Consider the following 13,561-nt stretch of genomic DNA (forward strand, 5'->3'; position numbering starts at 1 on the left):
TGACTTCTTGTACTGGATTTCGTATGTATACGCTGCCAAAATTAGAGCCCACCTTTGTAATCTAGCGGCGGCCAGTGTTGGCACACCTGTTTTAGGCCCCAGAATGTTCAACAGTGGCTTGTGGTCTGTCAATAACAAGAATTTCCTTCCATAAAGATACTCATGGAATTTCATAACTCCAAAAACAAGACCCAGTGCCTCTTTTTCCAGTTGAGAGTAATTCTGTTCTGTTTTAGTTAACATTCTGGATGCAAATGCGCTAGGTCTCTCACTTCCATCTTTCATTTTGTGGCTGATTACAGCACCAACTCCATAAGGAGAAGCATCACATGCTAGTATGATATGTAACTCTGCATCAAAATGTACTAACAATATATCTGACTGAAGAGACCTCTTATCACTATCAAATGCACTTTGACATTTCTCTGACCATTCCCAGGTTGCATCTTTATGCAGCAATGCTGTCATTGGATGAATCAGAGTAGATAGATTAGGGATAAACTTCCCATAGTAGTTTAACAGAGCTAAGAATGACCTGAGTTCAGTTACATTTTTCGGAAACTGGAGCCCTCTAAATAGCATCTGTCTTTTCCTTCATTGGATGTATGCCCCTGGCATCAATGACATGCCCTAAGTATGAAATGCTGTTCTGCATGAATGCACACTTCTCTCTTTAAACCCTGAGATTGTAAGTTTCAAGTCTACTAAGCACCTCTTCCAAGTTAGTCAGGTGCCTTTCTGTATCTTTTCCAGTAATTAAGATGTCATCTAAATAACAGATGACCCCTTCCATGCCCTGAAGAACCTGATCCATAATCTTTTGAAAAATAGCAGGGGCTAGCAACACCATAGGGTAACCTATTGTAGTGATACAACCCTCTGTGTGTGTTGATAGTTAGGTAATGTCTTGAATTGTCCTCTAACAGAACTTGCTGATAAGCCTGCGACAAGTCTAATTTGGTAAACTGCTGATCTCCTGCTAGTTTAGCAAATAAATCTTGGGTTGTGGGTAGTGGATACTGTTCCACATTCAACCATGGATTGATGGTGACCTTGTAGTCTCCACATATTCTCACACTATCATCCTTTTTAGGCACACAAACTATTGGAGCTGCCCACTCACTGTAATTAATGGGTGAGATGACACCTTCAGCTTCCAATTTTGCCAGTTCTCTCTCTATGGCTTCTCTTAATGCATAATGAAGTAATACTTGGAGTAGTATTGGTTGAGGATCAATGACCACACCGGGTTATAGAACTCAGGTTTAATCGTGGCTCAGTAGGCAGACGTAATAACCATACATGGTAGTGGTGTAACCATAATAACAGTCCGGGTAGTACATAACACCTAGTGTAGTTCCAGTGGATATACAGTGCTGCTTGAAAGTTTGTGAACCCTCCAGACATGGTCACTGTTTTTGTAAAAGACATTAAAATAAGCTTATTACACATACATCCAAATCCCAATTTGTAAAGCACACCTTCCAAATAATGGACACACACAAAAAAGAGACATATTTTCATTATTTAATTCAACAAAGGTAGTTTATTTCACAAAAACTGAAAATTTAACATGTGCAAAAGTATGTGAACCCTTGTATTAGTAGCTTGTGGCTCCTCCTTTTGCAGCCATTACTTCAACCAAACGTCTTCTGTAACCACTAACCAGTCTCTCGCATCTGCTTATGGGGATTTTTGCCCACTCCTCCTTGCAGAACTCAGCCAGTTGAGAGAGGTTGGAGGGACATCTGGTATGTACCAACTTCTTCAGGTCTTGCCACAACATTTCAATTGGATTAAGATCCAGATTTTGACTGGGCCTATCCAGAGTACGAATCCTCTTTCTCTGAAGCCATGCCTTTGTAGTTTTGCTGGAATGCTTTGGGTCATTGTCTTGTTGCACAATCCATTTTCGTCCCAGCTTCAACTCCCTGACTGATGGCAGGAGATTCTGGTCAAGAATTTGTTGATATGCCGGAGAATTCATGGTTCCTTGGATAATATGGAGTCATCCAGGTCTAGAAGCAGAAAAGCAGCCCCAGACTTTCACATTTCCACCACCATGCTTCACTGTTGGGAGGAGGTTCTTTTCTTCATATGCAGTGTTGGCTTTTCTCCAAACATGTTGGTTTTGATTGTGACCAAATAATTCTATTTTGGACACGTCTGTCCAGAGAATGGACTTCCAGAAGGTCTCTGGTTTGTTCAAGTGCTCTCTGGCAAAGTTGAAATGGGCAGCTTTGTTCTTTTTTGAGAGCAGAGGCTTCCTTCTAGCAACCCTCCCATGAATGTCATGGCGATTCAATTTTTGTCTGATTGTAGACACATGCACATTTGTCCCAGATGCTACCAGAGAGGTCTGCAACTCTCTAGAGGTGATTTGTGGGTTGGCCTTTACCTGATTTATTATTTTTCTGGTGCTTCTGGGTGATAGCTTTGATGGGCGTCCACTTCTAGGCAGAGTTGCTGTCATGTTGAAGGCCCTCCATTTGTAAATTATTTGTCTTACAGTGGATGGATGGAGCTGGAATCTTTTGGAGATGGTCTTATATCCCTCCCCAGACTGATGGGCTATCACTACCCTCTTCTTCATGTCCTCGGATATCTCCTTTGCTCTCGGCATTGTTGATTTGTATGTGACCACAGTGGTTTGGTTGGTTTCCTCTCTCCTTTAATTAGTGCAGGCCAAACCCTTTGCCAAGGATGTCTCATTTCATTGGTCTGCTTAAATGATTAATTAAGCACCCAAATGTGTTTCACCCGAGTCTGTTACCTGCTTGACTTAACCAATGCAGCTGGGGGTTCATTTACTTTTGCACATACACTAATTCCATGTTTCATGTAGTTTTTGGGCTACTTAAACAAGTCCCACTAAGCAAGTACCTGCAACTGATAAACATATATCTGACATTTCATACATAAAAACAGGTGATGATAGAATAAGAAAATCATGGTAAAACAAAATCTAAACTGCTCAAGGGGTTCACATACTTTCAAGCAGCACTGTACATAGCATTATATCACTACATCCCCCCTGTTTAGTTTTCAATTTTTAAAGTATCAAAATACTCTAGAACATTCGGTTATATAAACCAACATATCACACAATTCCAATGTGGTACAATCATTGATCAGCATTGTACAGTCATTACACAGAGGTTGCCTTCTTTTAAAAAAAAATTTTTTTTTTATAGACAACACACTCAGAATTGTCCATCTCAAAAAACAATAAACATATTCAGAGCCCTCCTTTTGTGTGTGATTGTCTCTACTCATAGTCCTTGTAGTGAGCTGGTTTGAAAACAGCTCTTCCATATCTTGTGCGTATTGTCTTGTTTGTTTCACAGGGTTGGCTGGAAGAAGTTCCAGCTGCATGAGTGTCCTGTTGAGGTTCTGTGAAGCGGGTTCTTGCGCTCCTCAGTGCATGGGGGTGGTGAATTTCCCGCAGGTGGCTCCTGCCACGTCTGAGTTTGTTCCCGTTTGATGTTTGCACAATGTAGCTCCTTGGCTCATCGCACTTTTGTACGACGGTAGCTGGATACCAAGTCCCTTTTTCCTTGTTTAGGACAGATACGTGCTGTCGGGGACCGAGTGGAGGTAGTTCTCTGCCGCTGCTGCGGTCATGATGTTCCTTCATGTTTGCTGTTCTCTGCTCCAGGTGGAGTCGGTTTTCCTCCTTGCCTGGGTCCCCTCGACTCGGCAGCAGGGTGGTGACTGGCCTTCCGAAGATCAGTTCTGCTGGTGATGGTAGTTTACTGTCGATGGGTGTTGCTCTGACCTGTAGTAAGGCCACTTGTATGTTACCTCCTTGTCTCATGGTTTTCTTCACAATGGATTTGATGTGTCGCACATGCCTCTCAATGAATCCATTGCTTTTTGGATAGTGGGGTGAGCTTGTCACGTGCCTGATTCCCCAGTCAGCCGTGAATTTCTGGAACGCGTGCCGTGTGTACTGGGGTCCATTATCTGTAAGTATCTCATCAGGCCTTCCAAAAAGAGACATGTACATTTCCATTTTTTGTGCAACTGCCCGGCTGGACACAGGCATGGGCATTTCATCCACTAGAGGGAACTTAGAATATCTGTCCACAATCAGTAAATACTGATGTCCATTGATCTCGAATAGATCAGAAGCTAGGGATTGCCATGGTTTTGACGATGTGTTGTGTGGGTTGAGAGGTTGCTTTGGATTTGCATCCAGATGTTCCACGCATACGCTACATGACCTGCAGACTCTTTCGATGTCATCATTCATTCTGATCCAGTAGACACTTTCTCTCGCCAGTCGCCATGTCTTTTCGATGCCTTGGTGTCCTACATGCAGCTGTTCGAGTATAGAATCAGTCATGGAGTCTGGGATGAGCACCTGTCTGCCTTTGAATATGACTCCTGCTTCAACTGCGAGCTCATCTCTGAATGACCAGTACTCACATAGTTGTCCTGGTAGAGCTTTGATGTTGTCTGGCCATCCCTGGTGGATCAGCTCTTTCAGTGCATTGAGTCTGGGGTCGCTGGTGGCTTCCGTGCGGAGTGCGTCCTGTTTCTCGGGAGAGAAGTTTATCATTGCAACAGTGAGCATACGGATTCTCGACTTCTGCCTCTATTCCGTCAATGCGCTCGTCCAGCTCGATGTTGCTGTTGTTCTCAGGGTTGGGTAGTCGGCTGAGTGTGTCTGCCAGGACCATCTGGTTTCCTGGTCGATACGTGACCTCGTAGTTGTATCCTTGTGTTTTTATCAGCATTCGCTGAAGCCGTGGCGGGGCGGCATGCAGTGGCTTTGTGCATATGGTAACGAGGGGTTTGTGGTCTGTAACTACAATGAATGACTTCCCATACAGGTAGGTATGGTATCGCTGCATTCCATAGACTATGGCCAGCATTTCTCGCTCTATGTTGCTGTACCTGGATTGGCAGTCGTCCAGTGTCTTTGAGCCAAAAGCTATGGGTCTTTTGTTCTGCACTAATGCCACGCCCAGTCCTTTCTGTGATGCATCGACCTCAAGTGTCAGAGGTGTGCTTGGATCATAGTACTTCAGGCAGTCATGTTCGTTGATAACTGATTTCAGGTCCTCAAAGCTCTTTTGGTGGTCAGTGTCCCATTTCCAAGGCACGTCACTTTTCAGCAGCACCCTCAGTGTGTGTGCTTTGTCTGCGAACTTTGGGATGTAGGGTGACAGGTAGGTCAGCATCCCCAAGAATCTGCTCAGTTCATCTTTGTTCTGGGGTGTCGGCATTTTCTGGATGTCCCTGATTTTGGCTGGGTCAGGTTTGATACCTTTGTCTGTGTACAGGTTGCCAAAGAATGAGATGCTTGTCTGTTTGATTGTGCACTTGTCACTGTTGAACACAATACCTGTCTTGGCTGCTCTCTCCATCAGGTTGGTCAGGTTCCTGTCATGCTTGCTCCGTAGACTGCGATATCATCGGCTATGCTGACGACACCACCGAGCCCTTCCAGGATTTGGTCCATCTTTGCCTGGAAGAGATCTTGAGAGACACTGAGACCAAATGGCAAACGTTTCCAGCAGTATCTACCAAATGGAGTTCGGAATGTGGTTAGCAGTTGTGACTCTTCCTCTAGGTGTATTGACCAATATCCAGCTTTTGCATCAAGTTTGCTGAATATTTTTGCATTTGCAAACTTCGGGTTCAGTTCCTCCACAGTAGGAATCTTGTGTGGGCATCTCCTAAGGCTGGCATTAAGCTTTTGGGGGTCTAAGCATATGCGAAGGGAACCGTCTTTCTTTGTGCTGTATGCCAGACTCGAGCACCAGTCTGTGTGCTGTTCTACTTTTCTTAACACATCTTGTTCGACTAGGTTATTCAGTTCATCTTTCAGTTTGTCTTTGATGTGAGTGCTGCACTTACGTGGTGGGTCTATGAATGGTTCAGCATCCTTTTTCAGGAAGAGCTTGGCCTTTCCACTGAAGTTGCCAATTTTGTCAAACTGGTCTGGGTATGCTCTCTTTAGGTCTGCACTGTTAGATATGGTCATTTTGGGTTTTGTCTGTCTTGTGTTGACTTTTTTCTGGTTTGCATGTCCTTTCTCGGTCACTGCATCTACATTGACAGTCACTAGGTTTAACAGTTCACATGTTGGCAGCCCAACTATGGCTGGCCCTGGTACGTCTACAACATAGAACTTTGCATTGATCCATTTGGATTCTTTGTACTGGCATGGAATGTCAATGGTGCCTAGGCAGGGGATGGCGTGACCACTGTATGCAGATAGCCTCCTGTTGTTTTTTTTTCAGTCGTTTCTGGGTGCATGCATTTTCACCGTACATCTGCTTGAAGGTACGTAATGGGAGTGTGTTGCCTGACGCACCTGTGTCTATCTTCAGACGTAGTGTGTATCCACGACCAGGTAGGTCAGGTGGTGTCACCTTCAGGACTGTGTACGCCTCCTCTCTGGCCGGCTTGCTGTCTATGCTATGCATGCACTTTTCACTGATAGTTATGGAGTGGAACTGTTTCTGGTAGGTACTTTCGTTCTCACTGTCCGTTTCACTGCTACTCTCTACAGCATGTATGCGAGTCCTGCTCTGTTGCTTTTTGTCTTTATAGGTTTTGCGCTTGTGCTGTTTGTCTTGTGGTGTGTGGGACTTACTTCCCCCGCTCCTGCTCTGGCTGGAGTGTTCCTGGCGCTCTCGTTTGGCCTTCCTGCAGCACCGCTCCCAGTGACCTTTTGCACCACACGCATTGCATTCATCATCATATGTAGGACATCGACGTGGTTTGTGGCTTCTCCCACAGTTACGACATATGCGGTCCCTGTCCACAGCGTGGATTCTCTCATTGTGTGACAGGCTAAGTTTGTCTAACTGTTCATTGCCTGCTGTCAGGGCTTCATATTTTCGTCCCTCGGCCAGAACCTCTGCTAAGGAATATCCTTTTGGTTTGCTGTATAGATCATTCCTCAGGGCATCATGGGGAGTGCTCGCAATAATAAGCTCAATCATACGCTCGTTAAGCTCTTTGTCTGAAAACTGACATTTCTGTGCTAGTGTTCTGGCTCTGGTCACAAAATCATCAATATTCTCATCTGGTTTCTGTCTGTGTTGCATCAGTTGCAGTCTATGGATTCTGAAATTTACGTTCAACTTTAGCTGTTTTTCAAAGAAGTCCCATAGTTTGGCAGGCTTTTTCTTTTCATCATCGGTGAGACCACTGGCGTTCAGTCTTTTTAATCCTTCATCTCCGATTCCACGACATATTTTCCTAGCTTGTTTAGCTGCGACATTTATTTCTTCATCTTCTAAATACAGAGTCATTTTCTGTTTATACAGTGAAATTGCCTCACCCCGGTCCGGGTCTGACCAATTCATCGTCGGTAGATGCGATGCCATGACGTCTCCTGTTGCTAGCTAGCTGGTTAGCTTTGCGGCTAGCTCAGCTCCTGCGCACTCTTCCTTGAATGATGACAGAAATTATCCACGGACAATTTTATCAGTCTATCTTCATTCTTCATAGAGAGTGCTTTACCGCTGCCACCATGAAGTAATACTTGGGGTAGTATAGGTTGAGGATCAATGACCACACCGGGTTATAGAACTCAGGTTTAATCGTGGCTCAGTAGGCAGACGTAATAACCATACATGGTAGTGGTGTAACCATAATAACAGTCCGGGTAGTACATAACAACTACTGTAGTTCCAGTGCATATACACTACCGTTCAAAAGTTTGGGATCACATTGAAATGTCCATATTTTTGAAGGAAAAGCACTGTACTTTTCAATGAAGATAACTTTAAACTAGTCTTAACTTTAAAGAAATACACTCTATACATTGCTAATGTGGTAAATGACTATTCTAGCTGCAAATGTCTGGTTTTTGGTGCAATATCTACATAGGTGTATAGAGGCCCATTTCAAGCAACTATCACTCCAGTGTTCTAATGGTACAATGTGTTTGCTCATTGGCTCAGAAGGCTAATTGATGATTAGAAAACCCTTGTGCAATCATGTTCACACATCTGAAAACAGTTTAGCTCAGTACAGAAGCTACAAAACTGACCTTCCTTTGAGCAGATTGAGTTTCTGGAGCATCACATTTGTGGGGTCAATTAAACGCTCAAAATGGCCAGAAAAAGAGAACTTTCATCTGAAACTCGACAGTCTATTCTTGTTCTTAGAAATGAAGGCTATTCCATGCGAGAAATTGCTAAGAAATTGAAGATTTCCTACACCGGTGTGTACTACTCCCTTCAGAGGACAGCACAAACAGGCTCTAACCAGAGTAGAAAAAGAAGTGGGAGGCCGCGTTGCACAACTGAGCAAGAAGATAAGTACATTAGAGTCTCTAGTTTGAGAAACAGACATATTATACCTCACAGGTCCCCAACTGGCATCTTCATTAAATAGTACCCGCAAAACACCAGTGTCAACATCTACAGTGAAGAGGCGGCTGCGGGATTCTGGGCTTCAGGGCAGAGTGGCAAAGAAAAAGCCATATCTGAGACTGACCAATAAAAGAAAAAGATTAAGATGGGCAAAAGAACACAGACATTGGACAGAGGAAGACTGGAAAAAAGTGTTGTGGACGGATGAATCCAAGTTTGAGGTGTTTGGATCACAAAGAAGAACGTTTGTGAGACGCAGAACAAATGAAAAGATGCTGGAAGAATGCCTGACGCCATCTGTTAAGCATGGTGGAGGTAATGTGATGGTCTGGGGTTGCTTTGGTGCTGGTAAGGTGGGAGATTTGTACAGGGTAAAAGGGATTCTGAATAAGGAAGGCTATCACTCCATTTTGCAACGCCATGCCATACCCAGTGGACAGCGCTTGATTGGAGCCAATTTCATCCTACAACAGGACAATGACCCTAAACACACCTCCAAATTGTGCAAGAACTATTTAGAGCAGAAGCAGGCAGCTGGTATTCTATCGGTAATGGAGTGGCCAGCGCAGTCACCAGATCTGAACCCCATTGAGCTGTTGTGGGAGCAGCTTGACCGTATGGTACGCAAGAAGTGCCCATCCAACCAATCCAACTTGTGGGAGCTGCTTCTGGAAGCGTGGGGTGCAATTTCTCCAGATTACCTCAACAAATTAACAGCTAGAATGCCAAAGGTCTGCAATGCTGTAATTGCTGCAAATGGAGGATTCTTTGACGAAAGCAAAGTTTGATGTAAAAAAAATCTTATTTCAAATACAAATCATTATTTCTAACCTTGTCAATGTCTTGACTCTATTTTCTATTCATTTCACAACATATGGTGGTGAATAAGTGTGACTTTTCATGGAAAACACAAAATTGTTTGGGTGATCCCAAACTTTTGAACGGTAGTGTACATAGCATTATATCACTTAACATAAGGCACGTCTCTAGGCTTACAGAACTTGGGCACTGCATCTGGAACTACATGTAGTCTGGCTTCAATACCTTTTAACTTGCCTAGCTCAGGTTTGAACACTGATGCATGTCTGGCACACACATCATCCACTGTATCATGAGCCACTCTGTTGACTCTTGACCAGTCTAGCTTTAATTGACTTATCCAGTCTCTGCCCATTAATGCAGGACCTCTTCCTTTCACGACTAGTAGTTCTAGCTTTTCTGAGCGTTCCTTGCATTTCACCTTTGCTGTGAATTTTCCTATCAATGGCAATGATTCCTCACTGTAGGTTTTCAGCACACAATTTGCAGGACTAAGTTTCACATCTTTAAACCTGCGTTTAAGTAGAGTTTCAGATATCACTGACACGGCTGTGCCAGTGTCTACCTCCATTTTCACCCTTGTACCATTTACACTGACATACACATAGTAGGGTTTCACAATGTCACCTTTACCCGTGTCCATTGCAAAAAGTTCGGCCCCTCCACTGTCCAATGTCTGACCAGTGTCAATGTTCTGTACAGCATCCACCATGCACCTTGTCGGCACACAGCAGTCGTCTCTGGCACTGCAGAGCTGAGGCTGGATAGTATCTCCATCTGCCCGAAGACTGTGAGCGTTGCTCTGGTCCACGTGCTGGGGAGCGTTGCAACCAAGTCTTCCCTGCTGCTTGATAGCGCTGGAATTTGTACATGTCCCGTGCTTGAGAGCGTGGCAACATTCCAAATGCCTGGTCCCTTTCGATGCCTTGCCATAGCTTCCTTCTTTAGGTGAATGGCATGCTTTTGCGATGTGTCCCTTTTTCTTGCACTGGTGACACTCTGCATCCTTGAACCTGCATTCATCCGGTCTGAGGCCTTTTCCATTGCAGCGATAGCAGGGCTTTCCATTAGCTGTAGACTTTACCGTAGCCTCTCTATGCTTTAGGTTAGCCTTCTTTTCTACCACATTAGCTTTATAGCCTTTCTGTGCAAACTGTTGCGCACTGTTGCCTTTTGTTACCTCAAAAGAAAGCGCCATTTCAACTGCGAGCTGTAACGTTAAGTCGTTTGTGTGAGCAGCATTGAGTAACCGATCTCTTAGCTCACTGCTCCTAACTCCACAGACAAACCTATCATGAAGCGCTTCATCTAAAAATGTTCCAAATTTGCATGTGGCTGCTAACTTTCTCAAACTTGCAATGTACTCACTTATTTTTTCATTTTCCTTTTGGTTTCTTCCATGAAACTTGCATCTCTCGGCAATAAAGTTGGTTTTCGGGATGTAGTGCTTTTCTAGCATTCCCACCAGTACTTCATATGTTTTACCCGATGGCTTATCTGGTGCACACAAATCCATCAGCAAGCTATGTGCCCTTTTTCCTACCACCGTAAGAAATACCGCTTTGGTTTTCTCGTCTCGAGTGTCCAATCCATTTGCTGCGAAGTACTGCTCTAACCGCTGGCGATAACTATCAAAACTTTCCTCACTTTCCTCGAAGTGGAAATCTTCTGGCTTACCGAATGCCATCTTCTGTTCGACGGTCCTTTCACTCACCGAACGTCTCCCTGGTTGTTCCGTCGTTTACTTCTGCCTCGCTGGAGCTGCTTGACATGATAACTCTATGACTTCCAACTTAAACATCCCATCCTCGTCGCCAAACTGTGGTGTATGAAACACTAATATTGTTCTAAACTGTTTAAGTAGATAACTGGAAAGTGCACACGGCAGACTTATGACAGTAACGTAGTATATTTATTATTACGCTGTAACAACCTAGCTATCCCGAGTAGAGCGGAGTACCAAGAGAACGCCCTGGTGGCGATTCTGCCTTATATACTCTTCAGGAACAACCAATAGCTGACCTCCACCTCATTCAGCACCAATCACATTTGAATGTGCACATTCAAAACCAACCAACCCACACTGGTTAATATTCTGTGTTGGGAACACCACAAATACGAGGCTTGTATCAAAATTGCGTCACACAACATTGATAAATTGATGCTAAGAATATTTATTAGTCTATGAAACTCAAAATATTGCCTTGATGAATTGGCACAGATGTTAAATTGGGTCTGCAAGATTGGTTGATAAAGGTAAACGTGATCAGAATACAAAACCATAATTATACGATGCATCTTTCGCTTTATGACAGCCGGTACTTTCGCACCGCAGCAGTGCTACTTTGGTCCCGCAAGGGAGGTGCGAAAGTACCATCGCGCAAGTTGTGTTCTCCGTCTGTTTATGTCCAGATCATTTAACTGAGAAACATATGGAAAGTTGCTTCTGAAAGGGGACACATGTACGTTGTTTCTGATAAAATATGGCATCTATTACTGTCACCATACCGTAAAGTAAAAAGTGGTACTTTCGGCCCGGTTCTCCTACCTCTCATGTCTCATACCCACCTCACTTACTTGAAAATACAGAACATCTGACTGTAGAATAGTTTGCAAACAAACCTACCGTATTCACAATTTCACCAGCTTTGGTTCATTGTCAACAAATATGCATCAAAATAGGAGTTTTGTTGAAGAAAGGTTCTATGGAATTTGAAGGAAAAAAATAAGCGTGACCTCCTTTGTAAAATGTTTTTGTGTAGACTCTCTCAAATCTCCCGTTTTCATTTTGAAGGTTTCCCAAAGACAATGTTTTGAGGAAGAAGTGAGAAGTGTCTTTGAGGAGGGAAGGATTCACTGCAAGTGATTCCTCCGTGCTCTGCTGTGAGCATTTTAAGCAGAGCGATTTTGATAGGACAGGTCAGATTGTCCAACTCAGACATGTAGTTATTCCATCCATCTTCAGCTTCCCGGTTCACCTCCAAAGAGTAGGTGTATCATCATAAGACTATTAGCATTAATAAATGTAAATATTCTATTATCAATTACAGGGCTGGGTGAGATATTCATCCCTGTATATATATATATATATATATATTATTTTCAAGTATTATACTTCTTCATTTTAGCTGAAAAGGGAAAGGACTATGTCTACCTCCAGAAGAGCTGAAGAGAGCCTGTCCGTGGACTCTCAGGATGCCCCAGAACCTGCAGCCTCACACCCACAACCTCAGCCTAATGATGTGAGTTTCTACTTTAAACATCATATCATAATGGTCCTGGACATATTCAAATCTCACTTATTTGCTGCCACTCATATTAAACACACTCACAAATTAACCCATACACACAATTAAAGACATGTTGAACATGCATTCCTGACACACACACACACACACACACACACACACACACACACACACACACAGACACTGTATATTTCCTACCCTCACATGTAAATATTTTGTGTTGTTGTCAGTGTTTACGTTTGTCCATTGTGTGTAATGTACTGGTCACCTATGTAAGCAACTTTGTACATGTGTAAATATGGTTTGGGGCGGGGATTTATATATATTTTCATTTTCTCTGATATATAACATATATTGTTGTTATATATACTGTAGATATATAATGTGTTCATATATTGTTTATATATTTATATAGCCTAATCATATATTGTTTCTTCAACTTATTAAAATAGCTGACTTTACTGCCACTATCTGCTTCTGCCTCTCTATCATATTTTAGCGTGTGTGTGTATGTGTATATACACTACCGTTCAAAAGTTTGGGATCACATTGAAATGTCCATATTTTTGAAGGAAAAGCACTGTACTGTTCAATGAAGATAACTTTAAACTAGTCTTAACTTTAAAGAAATACACTATACATTGCTAATGTGGTAAATGACTATTCTAGCTGCAAATGTCTGGTTTTTGGTGCAATATCTACATAGGTGTATAGAGGCCCATTTCAAGCAACTATCACTCCAGTGTTCTAATGGTACAATGTGTTTGCTCATTGGCTCAGAAGGCTAATTGATGATTAGAAAACCCTTGTGCAATCATGTTCACACATCTGAAAACAGTTTAGCTCGTTACAGAAGCTACAAAACTGACCTTCCTTTGAGCAGATTGAGTTTCTGGAGCATCACATTTGTGGGGTCAATTAAACGCTCAAAATGGCCAGAAAAAGAGAACTTTCATCTGAAACTCGACAGTCTATTCTTGTTCTTAGAAATGAAGGCTATTCCATGCGAGAAATTGCTAAGAAATTGAAGATTTCCTACACCGGTGTGTACTACTCCCTTCAGAGGACAGCACAAACAGGCTCTAACCAGAGTAGAAAAAGAAGTGGGAGGCCGCGTTGCACAACTGAGCAAGAAGATAAGTACATTAGAGT

The sequence above is a fragment of the Lampris incognitus genome, chromosome 3, assembly GCF_029633865.1.
Source record: "Lampris incognitus isolate fLamInc1 chromosome 3, fLamInc1.hap2, whole genome shotgun sequence".
Lineage (NCBI taxonomy): Eukaryota > Metazoa > Chordata > Actinopteri > Lampriformes > Lampridae > Lampris > Lampris incognitus.